This window comes from Leucopleurus acutus, assembly GCF_964270905.1.
Source record: "Leucopleurus acutus genome assembly, chromosome: X".
NCBI lineage: Eukaryota > Metazoa > Chordata > Mammalia > Artiodactyla > Delphinidae > Leucopleurus > Leucopleurus acutus.
Genome location: NC_139148.1, coordinates 6,790,066 through 6,808,601, shown reverse-complemented (window position 1 = coordinate 6,808,601; position 18,536 = coordinate 6,790,066). Strand labels below are relative to the sequence as shown.

General features: G+C 47.5%; 1 protein-coding gene across 2 annotated transcripts in view; it reads right to left on the bottom strand.

Moving 5' to 3' along the window:
* TBL1X (transducin beta like 1 X-linked) overlaps positions 1-18,536 on the bottom strand; it is a 228,298-nt gene that overhangs the window by 136,170 nt on the left and 73,592 nt on the right. For both annotated transcript variants that reach the window (XM_082864435.1, XM_082864436.1), the window contains exon 2: positions 6,604-6,678. The gene's annotated coding sequence lies outside the window, so the exon portion shown is untranslated. The remainder of the gene's footprint in view (positions 1-6,603; positions 6,679-18,536) is intronic.

The following is an 18,536-nucleotide window of genomic DNA, read 5'->3' as shown; positions in this document are numbered from 1 at the left end:
AACGCAGCCAAAAATAAATAAATTAAATAAATATATTAAAAAAAAAAAAAAACTTAGGGCTCCCCTGGTGACGCAGTAGTTGAGAGTCCACCTGCCGATGCAGGGGACGCGGGTTCGTGCCCCGGTCTGGGAAGATCCCACATGCCGTGGAGCGGCTGGGCCCGTGAGCCGTGGCCGCTGAGCCTGTGCGTCCGGAGCCTGTGCTCCGCAACGGGAGAGCCTGCAACAGTGAGAGGCCCACGTACCACAAAAAAAAAAAAAAAAAAAAGAGAGAGCACGGTGGAACGTGGGCTGGCACAGGGTACCATTCTGAACACTTCTGCTACCCATCAAAATACTTCTATTGCTCTCTCCTGTGGAAGGGAACGAGGCAGGTGGGATGAACATATAAGCTCATCTCAGAAGGCAGTTCCTACATCAGCAGAGAAATGTGTTAAGGGTACTTGAGGAAGAGTACAAGGAAGATTCTGGAGTGTTCCGTGTGCATACCTCATCATTTCCCCACACACTGCCTGGAACACTTTCTATGTCTAAACAGTGGTCACAAGTCAGACATAAAGGGACCCGACTTTAAAATAGTTCTTTGTAAACCATTCAACTATCCGTCGATGGGGGAAGGGATACACAAACTATGGTGCACACGCACACAATGGAACATTATTCAGACACAAAAAGGGAAACGGTTCTGACACGTGTACACCATCGCTGAACTGTGAAGACATTTCACTGGGTGACATTAACCAGGTACGAAAGGACAAATCTTATATGATTCCACTTATACGAGGTCCTTAGAACAGTCAAATTCAGAGACATAAAGAGAACAGTGGGTGCCACGGGCTGGGAGAGGGGAATAGAGAGTTGTTTAATGCGTGTAGAGTGTTAGTTTGGGAAGGTGAAAAAAGCTCTGCACGTGGGCGGCTGCACAACCATGTGAACATACTTAACGACACCGAACTGTACATTTCAAAATGGTTAAGATGGGAAATAAAACTGTCACCTATTGGGAAAAAATGGCTAGGATGGTAAATTATACGTTACGCATATTATCACTATAAAAAATAATCCCTTGTCAATGTGACTTAAATAGCTATTAAGTAAAGGCATGAACTTTCAGTTACAGTCTTGTGGAGGACTATTTTCATGTCGGGGGTTCCCTTAAAAATTTGCTAATTGTGCACAGAGAAATCTTATAAAAGTAGGAACTTGGGGACTTCCCTGGTGGTCCAGAGGTTAAGACTCCAAGCTTCCACTGCAGGGAGCGCAGGTTGGATCCCTGGTCGGGGAACTAAGATCCCGCATGCCTCGTGGTACAGCCAATCAATCAATCAATCAAACAATCAATAAGTAGGAACTTGGAGGATCCCACAATTTTTTTTCCTGATGGCCGTGCAGCATGCCTTGTGGGATCTTTGTTCCCCAACCGGGGGATCGAACCTGGGCGCTGGGCAGTGAAAGCGCCGTGCCCTAACCACTGGACCACCAGGAAATTCCCTGCAATTATTCTAAGTAATAAGATCTAGAATTATTACTGACCATAAAAAATAAATTACGCAAACTTTCTAACAGACTATAAGTTAAATGAAGTTGAAGTGAACTGATGCCTATGAATTGACACATACCATCACACTGTCAAAAATGTATTTCTTCCTGCAAAGGAAAACAGAATTTAGGAACAGAAATCCAAGCATATTCTTTTCTAAAAGTATAGTCACACTGCGTATTCATGACATCGTAGGAGGATCAAAAGCTCCTGACCACGGTGCTTCAGAGTAAATGCCGACAGCCACCACACTACTGTGAAAGAAGACAGAGGGCGATATTCAATACGTGCCAAGTTTGGGGCCAACTCCCAAAGCAGCCAAGCTCATACTACTGACATCTGGGGCCAGACACTCCTTTGGTGTGTGACGGGGTGCGGGAGACTGTCCTGTCCATTGTGGGATGTTTGGCAGCATCCCTTGACACCAGTATCACACACACCCCCAATCAAATCAATCAAATGTGACCATCAAGTATGTCTCTAGACTTTGCCAAGTGTCCCCTGGGGGTAAAAAACGGCCCCCACTTGAGAGCCACTGTCCTACACCAAGAAAGAGATCTCTGGGAACCACCCATGTTTACAAGGAAAACCAAAAGGAAACACTCAGAAAAACAACATACTTTGATTTGGTACAAGAGCCAGAAGTAGCAACAGATGTCAGAAACGTCTCTTCATTTTCGGGCCAGTTTACAACCAGAACCGACAGCCAATTTCAAGAGCTTATTCTTGAATTTAATTAATCAGAACGTAATGTCTCTTTGCATCAGATTCCATCGTGCAGAAGCTCACCAGACTTTCAATCCCTCAGCTGGGACATGGCTGCTCGCGACGGCCCTCGCCCAGCCTGTGTGGGTTCGAGAGGAAAGGAGTAGCTTCTCCGCGGAAAGCAGTTTTCCTGATAACCTGGAGGGAGGGAGTGTCTGTGGGGCTCTACCTGTGTGTTCCGGGCATTCAAGACGACAAACGTTGTTTGAAAGAAAAGTACACGGAATAAATCTGAACCGAGGATCGCAAGGGAGGAAGGAAGGGCTGAATCACGCTATCAAACAGCACCTCATCAGGCACTTTTCATCAGCTGGAGACCACAGAAAATGCAATCGTTCTACCACATGGAATGCACGTCTTTAAATCAACGGGCTATGGTTCCGAGGGCACCCGGGACGCTTTGTGGCTTTCGATAAGACAAATGAGCAACACCCCACTCTAGCCCATGGCACCCCAGGCCTGCTGAACAAACCCCACCCCTCCCCGGGCTGCCACCTGCACCAACTTAGTATGAAAACCCCTGCAACCGGTTTGGTCTTTAACACAACGGTCCACCCAGATGAGATCCACAAAAGACACTGTTTTGTCCTTGTTACTGTGTCCAGTTCTAATTAATTCTAATAGGAAACTCTCCGGGCTCCAGGGAACCACTTCTCTCAGAGTCAGGCTCCTTTTAATGACAGCTACTGGGCTCATTTGAGCCCTTCTTGGATTTTATGAATAGAAAGGAATTGGTGAGAACTGGCCACCCATTCCAGTTACTAGGAACCCCCTACCAAAAAAAAGAAAAAAAAAAAAAAAACAGCAGAGAAAAATGAGAAAGCAGAAGGCAGGTGCTTAGAATAAGCAACACGCATGTACGTGCACACACGCACACACACGCACGCACACGCACACACACACGCACACACAGAACGCAGCTCCAGAGCAAACACTGTGTACACTGGGGTTCTCCATCACTTCCAGACTGTGAATACAGCAGGGGAAGTGGGGAAAGGGCAGGAGGAAGAACAGGAATGTGCACTGACTCCACGTGATCAAGACAATGTTGCACACGTTGTACCGAAACACTACGAAGCAGGGATTAACCTCCTCGTTGTACAGAAAAGAAGACCGAGGCTCAGAGGATCGAAGCAGCTTCCCAGAAGGGCCAGAGGCGCGGGTGATGGAAGCAGGAGGGCTCTCCTCTCCTCCCTCTGTCCTTGCACTACAACGACAGTGACAAAGGGCAGAACAGAGGACACTACTCAGCCTCTCTCTGCCTGGATGCCTGATCCAGGTGGCAGCGAGCAGCCCCTGAAGGCAGCTCCCGCAGACGCGCACGGGCAGCGGCTCTGGGAGCGCAGCCAGGTGGCTCTCGGCAGCACGAACGTGGGTGCGTGCCCCGTGGATGGTGGCTTTGCCTTCCATCACCCCGAGAGCTGACAACGCCTGCAGGGCTTCCCCAGGTTCCCAGGTGCCTGACCCTCCACCCCGACCGCACACAGAGGCCTCCAAAGGGGGAAGCAGCTCAGCGGGACAGCGGGCTTAGCTCCCTCCGAGGTGGGTCTCTTTCTGTCCACGAAAGGAATCCATCCCCAGCGGCGGCTCAGATCCCAGCCCTGACGCTGGCGCTCTTCTCTTTGGTGGGGGACGCGGGGTGGCTTGCTCTCCGCATCAGCCGGGCCAGGACTCTCTCCTGAGCAGCGTCCTGAGGGTGGCGAAGCCCAGTGCCATCGCTGCCTCTTCTGAGCTCGGCAGCTCCAGCACTGCCCACGTGACCCGGGGAGACCCAGGGCTGCTCTGTGCCGTAGCCTCCTTCTCTGGACAACAGAGGCGACAGCGGCACCGACCTCGCCGGACGGCGTGAGGAATAAACGGGGCCGGAAACCAGCATCTGGCTCACACCGAAACCTGTGCCTGGGTGTTCACGGCAGCTCTGTGTGTCGTAGCCTCAGACTAGGGAGATCCCAAACGCCCTTCAATGAATGAGTGGATAAAGACACACTGGTGTATCCAGACTGTGGAATACGAGGCAGGCGCTGGCAGTAATACACAACATCCGGGATGGATCTGAAGTGCTGGACGCTAAGTCCCTAAAGGCAGTCTCAAAAGGCCACACGTTGCATGAGTCCATTTCCGGAACATTCTTGAAAGGATGAAATTACAGAGACGGAGAAGCCAGTTGCCGCCAGGAGCTGGAGAGGGTGACCGTACAGACGGGGCATAAGGAGCTTTCCCCGTGCTGATGGAAGAGTTCTGCATCAGATTACAATGGGGGCTGCTCTAACCTACACGTGATCATATTTCATATACTGTCCACATGCACACACACACGCATGCATGCACATAAGAACTGCTAAAATCCAGATAAGGTCTGCATTTGTGTCAACAGTGCCGATGTCAAATTTCCTGCTCTTGGTAAGCAGTACCTTCACGTAAGATGTTATCAGCCGGGGAAGGCGGAGGAGGGTGCTCTAGACGTCACTGTACTATTTCTGCAGCCTCTTTTTGAGTCTAACATTACTTCAAAATAGAAGCCTCAAAAATAACGGTGTGTGATTGATGAACAGATAAACAAAATGTGGTGTATTCATACAATGGAACGTTACTCGGCAAACAAAAGGAATGCTACAAAGAAACCTGAAAACGTTATGCTACGTAAAAAAGAAACAGTCACAAAGCACACGTTACGTGATTTACTTCATTTACATGAAACGTCCAGAATGAGCAGATCCCCAGGCACTGACCGTAGACCGGTGGTGATCAGGGGCTGGGGGAGGTGGGAATGGGGAGTGACTCCTAACGTGTATGAGATTCTTTGGGGAGGGATGAAATGCTTTAAAATCAACTGTGACGGTTGCACAACTCTGTGAATACCCTGAAAACCACTGAATTGTATGTGCACTCCAGATGGGTGAATCGTCAGCTGTGTGAATTATGACTCAATAAAGTTGTTAACCAAACTACGGCGATGTCTGGCACACAGTAAGGTGTTATAGAAGTATTTTGCCACGATACACTCATCCTCCTTCACCCGTGGGGGCTGGTTCTAAAGGTCACCTTTGGTGCACAAACATGGCAGCTCTAATGCTGAGAGAATCCGAATCAGTGTCCTTTAGGCACTGTGCAGACAGGGTCAAGTTCAGAGTCCTTGCCTCTTCCTTATACCTCTTCTGCCCCTCCCCCCAGTCCCCTGCATTCCACCAGGCTGGCTTATCCACTTTTCCCTAAAAAAAGAAAAAGCTTTCTTATTCCTGAGTCCTCACCTTTGCCCACAGAGCCCCCGTCTAGAACGCATTTCCTCAGTATGTATTGAAATCCCGTGCAGCACCGAACCCAATCCAAGTGTCCCTTTGAAGAGAAAGGTCCAGCCTTCCTCAGCTGCTCTAGCACAGGCTAACAGACCCTTCCTAGGAATTCCCAGAGCAGGAGATGTCTGCACCACCCATGGCACACCCCATGCCCACCACGGCTTTCCAGCACCTGTAATCCCTCACCCCAAAACACAAGACACATCTCACACATCCTGGTATACTCCACAGTGCTCCAGAAGCAACAGATTCAAAGGATGGTCATCCCAGAAACAGGAGACTTTCATAAAAGGTGGTCTGAAAAGGATGCTCTTGACGTGGGTGAGAATCGGGCCTCGCTGTAAACTGGGTGAAATACAGCAGCCAAGATGGCAACCCCAGAACCCAGACGGCCCTGCTCTCGGTGAGTCTGGGTTCTCTGTACCCCTCACAACGGTCCACGTGGGGCTCAGACAGCAGGAAAACGCCTCCCCAGGGGCCTACAGCACAGGCCACGTTGCCTCACAGTAGTGCCAAACGAGGTTTTTATGGAAAATTCTGGTTGGTCCACAAGCAGTGGATGCCTGTCATTTTCCAAATACGTTCTGAGAGGCACATGCAAGACAAAGGGAGCCTGTGAAAGGCGCAAGAGTCAAAAAGCTCTGTTTATCGTAAAGCAGCCATCTTTGGAAAAATACGTACCTGAAATGCACATGGGAAAACACAGCCGCGACGACGCCTCCCTCGAAAGCACACGCACCTTAACAACCATCTCCCTTTCTCTCTCCTAAAATCTCTGACTTCCAGGAGCTAAATAAAATATAGGAGCTTGCTGCGAAGTGCCGACGCAGACAGAAAGCATGTTCTGGTCACCAAATCTCCTCTTACAAGAAATCCTGGGAAATCCCTGTTTCCGGTAAGCACAGCCATACAGTAATAGTTAATTTTTAAGCCCAGAAAACGTGGAGCGGTTGACAGGATATTCATTACGGAATAAGAAAGAATCCATGTTACAATTCCACTTACTCAGAGCCAAACGTAGGCAAATCCCTTCTTCCCTCGAGGGTTTATTTTTTAGGCCTGTTTTCTGTCTTCAGTTACCTGTCAATGAAAAAAATACCCAAAGTCAGGCAAAACATATCAACGAAGACATCTCGAATACATTCTCGACCGTTCCCGAAGCAGGCAGACTTCTGAAATAGGAGCTCTGAGGAAGCTGAAATAATAACAGCGTCAGATGGTAGACAACCACCGTAGGTGAACTGCAGGCTTACGTCTCTATGTAAAGCACATGATGTGACTGTCCGCACACACAAAGCTGTTCAAAAGTCTCACTATCTGAGAACCGACTGTGATCACATCAGCAGGGAGTTCCAGTAACTGAAACATCTACCCCATCTCCCAGTTTTCTCTAGCATCCTAAAACACGCTAAGTGACAACACAGGTATTTCTAGATTCAACGCAACTCAGCACACGCTTACTGAGAACGACACGCCCGGTCCTGTGGAAAGCGGAAACGCTGCTCAGGGCTGCCCCGGTTTCCGGGACACCTGAGGTCGGCCGTCATGTGACACTTACCCGGCCGGACAGTGAAAAGGGGGGATAGGGGGAATCCCAGTGAGGGGAGATCAGTGACAGTAAACTCGTCAGAAAACTCACGAGACCGTTTAACAGGAGAGAAGTGACGACGCTCAAACTGGTCGTGGGAGACAAGTGACCAGCAGACAAGGAGCTGAGTTTACACGGGGGCCTGGGATGGAGCTCTATGAGGAGGGAGCCCTTGAATGGGAGTGACAGTGGCCAGCAAGTGCAAATGTCCCGTGGCGAGATCGACCTTGGCGACTGGGAGCCAGGGAGGAAGGCCAGTGCACTGGGCAGCAGAAGTGAGTGATCGCAGGTCCTGGATCACGGAGGACTCTGCAGCCCTTGGAAAGGAGTCTGATCCTTTCTTCTTGACCTCCCTTCACCCAGCGCCAGACTGAACGAGAAAAGAAAATGCGACCATCTTTCTACTTAACAACCTTCAGGGGCTCCCATCGTTCTTAGAACAAAACCCAGGGAATCTCTTGCTCAGCAGAGGAACACAGTGGCTCACAAAGTGCAGGTGGGGAGGATGAGAGACGAGAGGGAGAGGGATGCGCAGCGTCTGAGGTGTCTGGAGGTGTGACCCGGAGGACGCACCGGTAGGGCGGAGGTGTGCTGGGGAGGGGACGGAAGAAGCAAGGACGACTTCTAGGTTCAGAGCTTGAGCAAAAGCTGGAAGGTGGGGCCATTGCCCAGGAGGCACGAAGCCTGAGCGGAAGAGAAATCAAGAGTCTTTTAAGATGTGAACTTTGAAACTGCCCATCGGCTCTCCAAGCAGGCTGTTAACTAGGTGGTTAAACACACAGGTCTCAGCAAGTGGGAGAGGTCACAGTCACAGAGTTAAGTCCGGCATTAACCACGACCTCTGAAGCCGTGGGCCTGGATGGGCGCATCGGATGCAGGACTTCTCATCCTCGGCACTGCTGGCGCTTAGATGAGACCGCTGTGTCTGCGGTGGGGCCATCCTCTACGCCGCAGGATCCTGGACAGCAGCCCAGGCTCTTCCCACTAGACACCGATAGGAGTCCCCCATCCTCCCAAGAGGTGACAACCAAAACTGACCCACACTGCCCGTGTCCCCTGGAGGGCATACTCGCCCCTGTGAGAACCACTGGTCTCAAGATGACCATGCTGAGTGAAGTAAGTCAGACTGAGGAAGACACGTATCATACGCTATCACTTACATGTGGCATCTAAAAGACGGACACAGGGAATTCCCTGGCAGTCCAGTGGTTAGTACTCAGAGCTTTCACTGCCGAGGGCCTGGGTTCAATCCCTGGTCAGGGAACTAAGATCCCACAAGCCGTGCAGCACAGCAAAAATAAGTAAATAAAAACAAATAAATAAAAAATAAATAAATGATATAAATGAACTTACAAAACAGAGACAGACTCGCAGACATAGAAAATAAACTTACAGTTACCCAAGGGAGAAGGGGGGAGGGATAAATTAGGAGTTTGGGATTAACAGACACACGCTACCATATATGAAATAAAGAACAAGGACCTACTGTAGAGCACAGGGAACTATATTCAATATCTTGTAATAACCTGTAATGGAAAAGGATCTGAAAAAGAATAGATTATATATATATAATCGACTATATATATAATATATATAATTGACTATATATGTTATATATATAGTCAACCATATATGTAATACATATAGTCGATTATATATGTGATATAATCAACTATATATTATATAATCGACTATATATATAATATAGTCGATTATATACATATTATATATACTGACCACTGAACCCTGAGAAGGACCAGGCCAATGAGACAGAGCAGAGTACAGCAAAGTAGGAGGAAATCCAAAATAGTGTGGTGTCCTTGGCTTCTAGCGACAGCCGTCTCTCAAAAATCAGGCAAAGACTAGCAAATAACTGCTACTGAGATGGAGTACAAGGACGACTGCGGCTGACAGGATGACCAGGACTCAGGCACGCCGTCTTCTCCAAATGTAAGAAATCTAGAGAGGCTTCACGGAGGAGGTGGCACTTGTTGGCGCAAGAAGTCAGGCAACGTAGAAGAGAAAGGGGCTACTGCTTGAGTGGTACTGGAGGCAACGAACGGGAGCAAGAGGAAGGTACAGAGGTTTCCCAAAATACCGGCCGGGGGATGCTCTTGCTATCGTGGTACTTAGGAATGAGGATGCTGACAGCAAACAAGAGTACCGGAGGGCCGATCCGTGAAGAGAATGCGGCTGCCTCAATCCAGCAGAGGGAGGAAGGAGCCGCCCGCGCACTATGGACCAACGTCACTCTTTGGGCCACCAGTGTAAGGACAGCTGCAGTGGTTGTGCATCCTGGCTCCAGGACTGCCCCCAACAAGAGCGGGGAGACTGGAGGACCAGAGCCCTCCCTTTCTGACTTGCTTCTGCATCATCCTAGACCCCCTACCCCCCCGCAGGGGCTCTGTCTGGACCATCAGGAATTGGAATTAAGGAGCCCCTCATGAGCTTCTGGCTTCTTTTCTTTTGTTTCATTTTATCTAAGCTGACAAGGAAGGGCACACGCTCCTGGCAGATCACGCTCAGAACCCTGAACTGTATGGAAGTGCTGACAAAACATGCCAGAGGCTGGATCCATTTCACTGCCCTGCTCCGTCTTCCTTCCACAGCATTACCATGCACACGCATTTTATTTGTTTAGCTGAAAACGTTTAAAAAAAAAAAAAGAGGAGCAGAGTTACAGGCCTCACTTTGCTCCTAATTAATTATAAGAAACTCTCTGAACCAGAGATTCCTCAGCTGTGAAATGAGGGTATTAAATTATTTATGAGGTTTCATCCACATCAAAAAAAAAAAAAAAAAAAACCTGAGGAACCATTTTCCTGTTGACTTCCTTTGTAAATTCTAAGGGAAAACACCTTGCAAGGAACTGAACCAAGAACTTGCAAAAGAATTGGTGGGGGAGGGAAGAAGGGAGGGGAGGGGGGAGATAGGAGGAATGTATCTCGTCCTGCAGCCAACTGAGCAGAGAAATATATCCAAAGCGCGCATTTTTTCCCCCAAAGTTGCCATAATGATTAACATTTCCACTCTGGAGAAATTCAGTTGTATCATCCTGAAAATAATGTGAAAAATCTAAAGTATGTTTTCCGAAGCCACGGTGCATGACAGAGGAGCCGCGGTTTCCTCCTGACTCCTTTTCTTTTTTTCACTGAGCCCTGAATTAACTGGGCCAAGAGCCAGGGGCTAAGACACATTCTGGTCCCAAAGGCAGGGGTGGGCTGCAGCGGTTCACGGTACCAGAGGATTCCAAAGCACTTCATTTGCTCCGTATGGGGTTCAAGTTCTTCGTGATGAAGCTGCTGTTTCCTGCATTACCCATACTGTGCTGACCAGTGTTTTCATATATTGAGATGATTCATTCCATACCAGATTTTAAATCCTTTAAATCGGTGCTTCTCAAATGGCGCTGATTTCGCCCCCCTGCCCCAACCCCAGGACACCGGGCAACGTGTGGTAACATTTTTAGTTGCCAGGACTCCGGGGAAGAATGCTACTGGCATCTGGTGAGGCCGGGGAGGCTGAGAAACATCCCACAGCACGCAGCGTAGCGCCCCCTCCGCAAAGAATGATTTGGATCAAATGTTAGTATCCCCAAGGCTGAGAACCCCGAATCTGAACCGTACTAAAATTTCTGTAATTCTGCCCAAGGTATATATACTGTATACTTCCATTTTCCAAACCGTTTTTATTCTTTTCAAAGTGACACACGTACACAGGGGAGGCGAAAGACTCCTCCTTTTTCACTGCAAGCTTTCCAGCACCAGCTATCCTCAATGCTACTTCACAGAGCAACCACTTTCAAACCTTAGAGCTGCTTCTGTTGTTGGCAGTGCTGCCTAGTACGGACTCCCATGTTTCTACGTAAGCGGCTTATAATGTATCCTATCAACACCAGATACCACTTAACTTGATTTTCTCACACATGGAAGAGGAATTTTGGCTTTTTAAATTGCGATCACCAATCCTGGACTTACCCTCCCACGCTTCCCCAACAGTGTAACATGGGGGTTAAATCCAGACGGCACTCGTATTATTGTGACGATGGCGTCGGCCCCGCTGAGCAAGCGGTACAGTGGGATTATGACCCTCTCTTACGCAACTCTTACGTTTTCCTGGGATTATTAGTTGCCTCTGGTTTATCTTCTTTGATAATTCCTCCAACACCCTCCACAACCTTTCAATGTTTAACTCGGATAATCTGTCAGTTCCATGTCTATCCTGCCCTCACCCCCACCCCCCTCTCCCCAAATGCATACACACCAGACCTTCCTCTGGTCTCTGCTCCAGTCTGTACTTGTCAGAGGGGGGTCGGCTCAGAGCAGATGCCCCGAGATCACACCAGCATCCTGAGAATTCCTTCTGCCTCTTTCTGTTTCTGGGACCCCAAATCTTCCCCTTTCTTGGATTACTCTCTCGTTCTGATGGGACCCATTCTCTAGTAGCTTCCTGAGAAGTGATGTATGAGAGCTAAATTATACTGATAGCCTGAACATGGAAAACCACTTTATGCTACTCTTAATTGACAACCAGGGAGGGAATGACTTCAAAATTCTGAGTGAAAATAAATTTTCATAGAATTCTAAGCTCAGTCTGTTTTCTAACTGAAGAAATATGATGTCATTCTGATTCAAAATCCTTCCTATGACTTTTTTTTAAATCCAGAAAGTGCTTAGATACTGCCTTTATCCCTGATTTTCTAAAATGACACGATGATGAGCCTTCATGTAGTAATTTTTTTGATGTGCTGAATTTTTATTCACTGTTCTAGTCACTTGGTTTGAAATTTCTCTTCTTCAGACTTGAGGTATTTTCCCCTCCCTCTCTTTCCTGGAATACCTGTTAGGCAAAAATCTAGCTAACCATCTCCCATCTGATAAAGCTTTCCGCACTGTACCTTCATTGTCTAGAAAGGTCTTCATTTAGCCACATGTGACTACTGAGTAGTTGAAATGTGGCCAGTACGACTGAGGGCCTGACTTTTACACTGAATTTAACTTTAATTCATTTAATTTAAAGAGCCACACGTGGCCAGTGGCTACCCTATGTGACAGCACAGATCTAAAGACTATGACACAGAGGAAAAAAAGACAGCGATGGAACATCAGTGCCGACAGCACCCACCCCGAGATGACGTTAGACACGAGTTCAGAAGAAGAAGCTGAGGACAATTTCCAAATCCCCGCCGTTACTATTTCCAATGTAAGGTTCTGTGATTTAATTCCTTAGGGCCTCCTTCCTCGTTAAGAACTTGAGGACCTTTCAGAATGCTATCACACAAGCAGGAGCAGCCCTCCGCACCTAAGACTGGATTTTATTACACCCAGTGTGTAAACAGGGCAACCGAGGGCCCTCTTCCATCTGAGGTGAGATAGGAAGGTCCCGCACAAAACAGAAATTTGTACCGTACTCACAGCATCACAGCAGTAAATAGCAGTGAAACATAAAAAATAATAAAACACAAGGCAACTGGCAGGCTGCTAATGGCGACTCCTCTGAATGCCACCTCACGACGGCAGTCGGGGAGCCCTCACCCCACCACACCTGGGTGTAGACCACGGCGCTCCACGTATGCTTCGGCAAGAAACACTGCTGCTGCACAGCGGATGCTCCAGGGGATAGAAACTAGAACAGCACGCAAGGCCTTCTCTGTGCATTCATCCATTCGCTTACTCATTCAACAAATGTCACAAATACCGTAAACTGTCACCTATCTATTAGCAACAACCGAGACAGAAAACAGCAGAAATCCAAACTGCACAAGTGCTGTGCTCCCGCCACAAAGCCAACTGGCCTCTGTTCCATCAGAGCCACTGAGAACCACTTTACCACGGCTGGGTACAGAACACAGCCGGCATGCCACAGCTGTGCCTTCAAAGCAAACAGCACGATCACAACCGAAGGAAAGTCACTCTTCTTCTTTAAACTTTGAAGAAAAACAAACGTAGCACTGTAAATATAGGGAAATAAATATTCAGGAAACATCATTCATCGTTAATTTAAGAATCAATGGGGAAACATATTTTCTTCATATACTCTTCAGGTAAGTCATTTAATATCCATTCATTCCTGCAAAATGACATTTTATTATGCTTGCAGGTCTTACAAGTTCGGCGTAAAAGTGTGAGTTATTCAAATGAGGAGAAAAAGCGACACTCACCAAGACACATATAAACTTGATTTCTTCTTTAAAGAATTATGACACTAACAACAAGTACTTAACGCTTGTACAATTGGCAAAATCAGGATTGTGAGCATGCACTGATGTATATGAGCACATATATACAGACATGTGTGTCATTTGCCCATCACCCCACGACAGCAGACTCAACCACACACATGTCACACGTGACGAATGAAAAGCACTTTCCCAACTCACACCACGATATGCCAAATAAATCCCATATACAAAGACCAAGACAGGACCTGTCACATGAAAATCTGGTATGAGAGAGGTAACGTAACATGACCCAATTGGGCTTACAATTGTATAATCCATCCAGAGCTAGCATCAACGGAAAAAAAACACGAAAACTTTAATAAGGTATCAGTCGCACAATATTTGTTTGTAAGCGTTAAATTTTATTCAGTGGCATGAAATTTTATTTAGTGACAGAAAAAGAATCACAACGTTTAAAGATGATACATTAAAGTATTAGGATAGGGACTGCCCTGGTGGCGCAGCGGTTAAGAATCCGCCTGCCAATGCAGGGGACACGGGTTCGAGCCCTGGTCCGGGAAGATGCCCCATGCCACAGAGCAACTAAGCCCCTGCGCCACAGCTACTGAGGCTGCTCTCTAGAGCCCGCGAGCCACAACTACTTAAGCCTGCGCTCTAGAGCCCGTGCTCCGTCCGCAGCGAGAGAAGCCACCGCAATGAGAAGCCCGCTCGCCACAACTAGAGAAAGCCCGCGTGCAGCAACAAAGACCCAACGCAGCCAAAAATAAATAAATAAATAAATTTATTAAAAAATAAATAAAGTATTAGGAAAGCATGATCTTTCTTATTCAGCAAGTTGTCAACCAACAGCAATCTGAATCTCTCCCCGCAGATATAACACCAAACTATCAATATAATCTTCAGGTGACACATCAATTTCTGGTATATAGATGACACAATGAGGGTACCATGGCGTAGAAAAGAACGCCAGTGAATCTCGTCCTCAACTCCCAAAGCACTCTCTCCACATTCTGCAATGAGTACTAAGCGTTTTTTTTTTTTTAACTAAGCGTACTTTTAAATGTAATTGTCAAGCATGTTATTTATTCACTGAAATTATCACAGAAGTTTCTGAACGCCATATAGTCCTGGTGTTCAGGTTTCAGTTTCTATGATGTGCAAACACATCCTACTCCCCCAACCCTCACCTGGAAAGGGCAAGTGTACCATCCTCAATTTCATTTAACAACACAGCAAGCAAATCCCTTTGGGAAAACAATTAAATTCAACTCTGTGCTTACCTAAATACCTCAAAATCTAGGACACCAATGGCAATGCTCAGCTAATGCAAGAACAGAGTATTAAAACACACGCACACACACACACACAAACAGGCACACAAACACATCTTGCTATTCACAAACCAAAGTGCTCCTTCAAGTGTCAACCTCCCTATTTAGGAGATCAGAAAGATGTCCTAGGTAAAAATAAAAATTTAAAACTAAAATCAAAACACCCAACACTCTCACACAAATACACTAGAGCTTCACCATACTGAAAGACGCTCAAGAAGCCTCATAAGGCAGAGACCGAAACTATGCAACTCTCTGATCCTTCCCCCTTTGGAAACAAGATGCCCTCAAAATGACTTAAACCCCAGCCTTTTCCAAAAGTGGGGAAAAATTTTTTTTATTTGTCAAATTAACGACTGGGAGGTGTTGGGTCACTAGGAATTCTGTTTCAGTTTGCACTGAGGGTCAGTCCTGCCCCCAAGTCTTTAGACCAGTGGCTCCCAGCTGGGGATGACTGCGGTCTCCAAGAGATGTCTGGTGACGTCTGGAGACGTTTCAGGTGGCCACACCTGGGGCTGAAACGGAGGGTTTCTCCATCACCAGCCAGCTCAGGCAGTTCAGCTAACAAACGCGTCTCCAGTCTGTCTACAGCTGCCTCACGCACCCCACAGACTCTGTCTGGCCCTGCCATGCCTCACCCCCGACCCCCAATCTTCTGCCCCGGCTGTTAACAAGCTCTCCTAACTGGTTTCACATTCTCCAGCCTTGCACCTTTGAGAGAACGCAGGCGTTCAACACTGAGAACCGCATCGCCGGTAGCATCTACAAGTCACCTGTCCTTCTCACCCTGTCTGCAGGCTCCCCACTGGATCCACGCCTTGCTGCCAGGGGCATTTCTTCCAGGCACACCCCTCGGGTCCCACAGTGAAAGTGAGAACTGAGATGCAGCTCGGCCTTAGCAGCTCTTCTGGCTGGGATACGGACATGTCCAGTTATTCTACCCAGGATGCACTTGGCCTGGCAACCACGAGTTGGGGAGCTGCGACCAGAAGGGCTGGGACAATCCACCCCTGGCCAGCTGTACGCATCCTCGGGCCAGGCTTCCCCACGCCTCCAGTTCCAGGTAACTGACTGAACCCTCACAACAACATTAGGGGTGGCCCCCACCATGCACACGCACAGAAAGGACAGAGAACCGTCCCTAGCACAGACAGAACACCACTAAGTATTGGATGAAACTCCTTTCACCACCGTGGTCCACACATTCCAGAATGAGCTTACAGCCTCGTCACCAAGTATACGTGTGGCCCCAGACAAGAACCTGTGAGCCTCGTACTTCCCTCTCCCTGTAAAAACCGGACAAAGGACGCCTACGTTACACGACTGTCGGGAGGAAGAGAGACCCTGATTGTAAAATACACAGCACGGCTCCTGGCCCATCAAAGCTCTTAATCAGAGGCCATTACCACTGGCTGTTATTACCGGGGAATAGCCAAGGCCCTGAAATGATCCAGAAAAGCCATTCCAAATCCTTCCTTCTCATAAAATCGCGAAGTAGCTATTCTTCCTGCACTAATTCTTTACACTCGTTTAGCGGGAGACCCAGAAGAACTTTTACTTCAATAACCTTGATTTCATCTCCTGCTTTTCAGCTAAAGTTATGAAGCATAATCAAGGCTCTGAGGCCCAGTTTTCAGTGGAGTTTAGCGGAAAGTGCTCTACCACTCTGGTGGAGATAGAAGAAGAATTTCTTTTCCGCTCCATTCAATGTACCTTTAAGTCCAGGAATTTATTTTTTAATGGCTTTTCTCCCCAGTAAAATTAAATGATTCAGGACTTTTGTTCATTGTTACGAGTCTTTCTTTCATAGATTGGTTTCTAAAGAACTTTAATTTTCACGCCTGAAAGGCCTAAACAGTTTAACTGGGGTCTGCTCAGCAACTGCTTCTGACACTGTCCTCATCCTACTAAATTTAGACATACACTTTGCCCCGATGGACTTCAGCAGGAAGCGGCCGCATTAAAGTAAGATGCTGCTGGCGCATCAGAATTCAAAGGCCACTGTAAGCCAACAACTTCCAAGAAGACACCGCACTCTCTCAGTCACTAAAATACCTCATCATTTCCCACCTGGGAAAAGAAAAGAAGAAGATTGGAGGTGGGTCCCAAACACACACACACGCACAACATAGCAAAAATAACATAATGAACTGGGTCAATTAGGGCAAACAGAAGATAATGGCACGAAAAAATGAGACCAAGCTGAGAAAGGTGAGGACAGGACCCAAAGTTTGCCGTCAGACACAACGTTACATCAGTTGGAAGGGAACTCTATAAATCAGACTCTGAGTTTCCCAGACATTGATTCAAAGAAACAAATATAATTAGATGCCTGACTCACAGTACCCAAAAAATGAAGGAGACACAAATTCCAAAAACACAGCCTCTAGAGTTTGATGCACATGTAAAATTTCTCCCATGGGTCCCAGAGAGGAATCTGTGGACTCGGTACAACTCTACCCTCAGTAAATGCTGTCCACCAGATCTTCATTGGGTCACTTTTAAAATAACCCTCGGCGTTAGATAACCATACAGCACCAAAGCACAGCTCAGTAAATCAAATTTACAAGTGGATAACAGTATGGTAGCAGCATGTAGGTCTCCGCACAGCCCAGTTTACTCCAAAGCTATGTCTTAGAAGCGTTCCAAGTCCCAACTGGGTGGCGGGTCTCCTGGGGTCACAGAAACACAGTGTATTGTAAACACACTTCGGTGCCAATAACTATACCACTTCTACAGTATTGTTTCTAATGGTTGCCTAGTAACCGACTGTATGGGCGAGATCATACTGTGATTTTCACCACTGCGTTCAATTGCTTGGTATTGTAAGCGATGCCCCAATAAAACAAGGAGAACCATTTTGTAAGTGTCAAAAACTTCTGCGAACCACCTACACTAAAGAAAAGAAAGCTGGGGCTTCCCTGGTGGCGCAGTGGTTAAGAATCCGCCTGCCAATGTAGGGGACACGGGTTCGAGCCCTGGTCCGGGAAGATCCCACATGCCGCGGAGCAACTAAGCCCGTGCGCCAACTACTGAGCCTGCGCTCTAGAGCCTGTGAGCCGCAACTACTGAGCCCGCGTGCCACAACTACTGAAGCCCGCGCGCCTAGAGCCCGTGCTCCGCAACAAGAGAAGCCACCGCGGTGAGAAGCCCGCGCACCGCAACGGAGAGTAGCCTCTGCTCGCCACAACTAGAGAAAGCCCGCCGCAACTAGAGAAAGCCCGCCGCAACTAGAGAAAGCCCGCCGCAACTAGAGAAAGCCCACACACAGCAACGAAGACCCAATGCAGCCAAAAATCTTTTAAAAATTAAAAAACAAAGCTGCAATTTATTACCTGATGTTTAAGGGAAAACACCTAATAGCACGACTACATAATGGCAGTAAATTCCAAGGTGCCTTTGAAATTGTTTATGTTTCTGTTAATCACAATAGGGTCTAAAGGTATTTGCAGAATAGCACCACACAGGACACGTGAACCATGCCTGGTATGTGTGTGAACAAATCTCCAGGCTTCCTGAGAAATAATTACAAAATATGTGGCATTAAAACTTTTCCACAAATTCGAGTTGAGAACTTCAGGAAAAACATCATGAGCTAACCATGACCTTTATTTCGGGACAGCAACGTATTCATCTGTCTTTCTGCTGGAGACGATCCTGGTTGATCCCCGCTGTCCCAAGGTAATTATTAACAGTGCTGCCTTTCCCTCTCAGAAGTGCCCCAACTTGGACAATAAATTATACGGCCGCTCGAGTCAACAACCAAGATGGCCTAGGTTTCAGAACAACAAGCTAGGAACGCTAAGGTCCCAGACATGGGTTTCTGCATCAAGAAAAG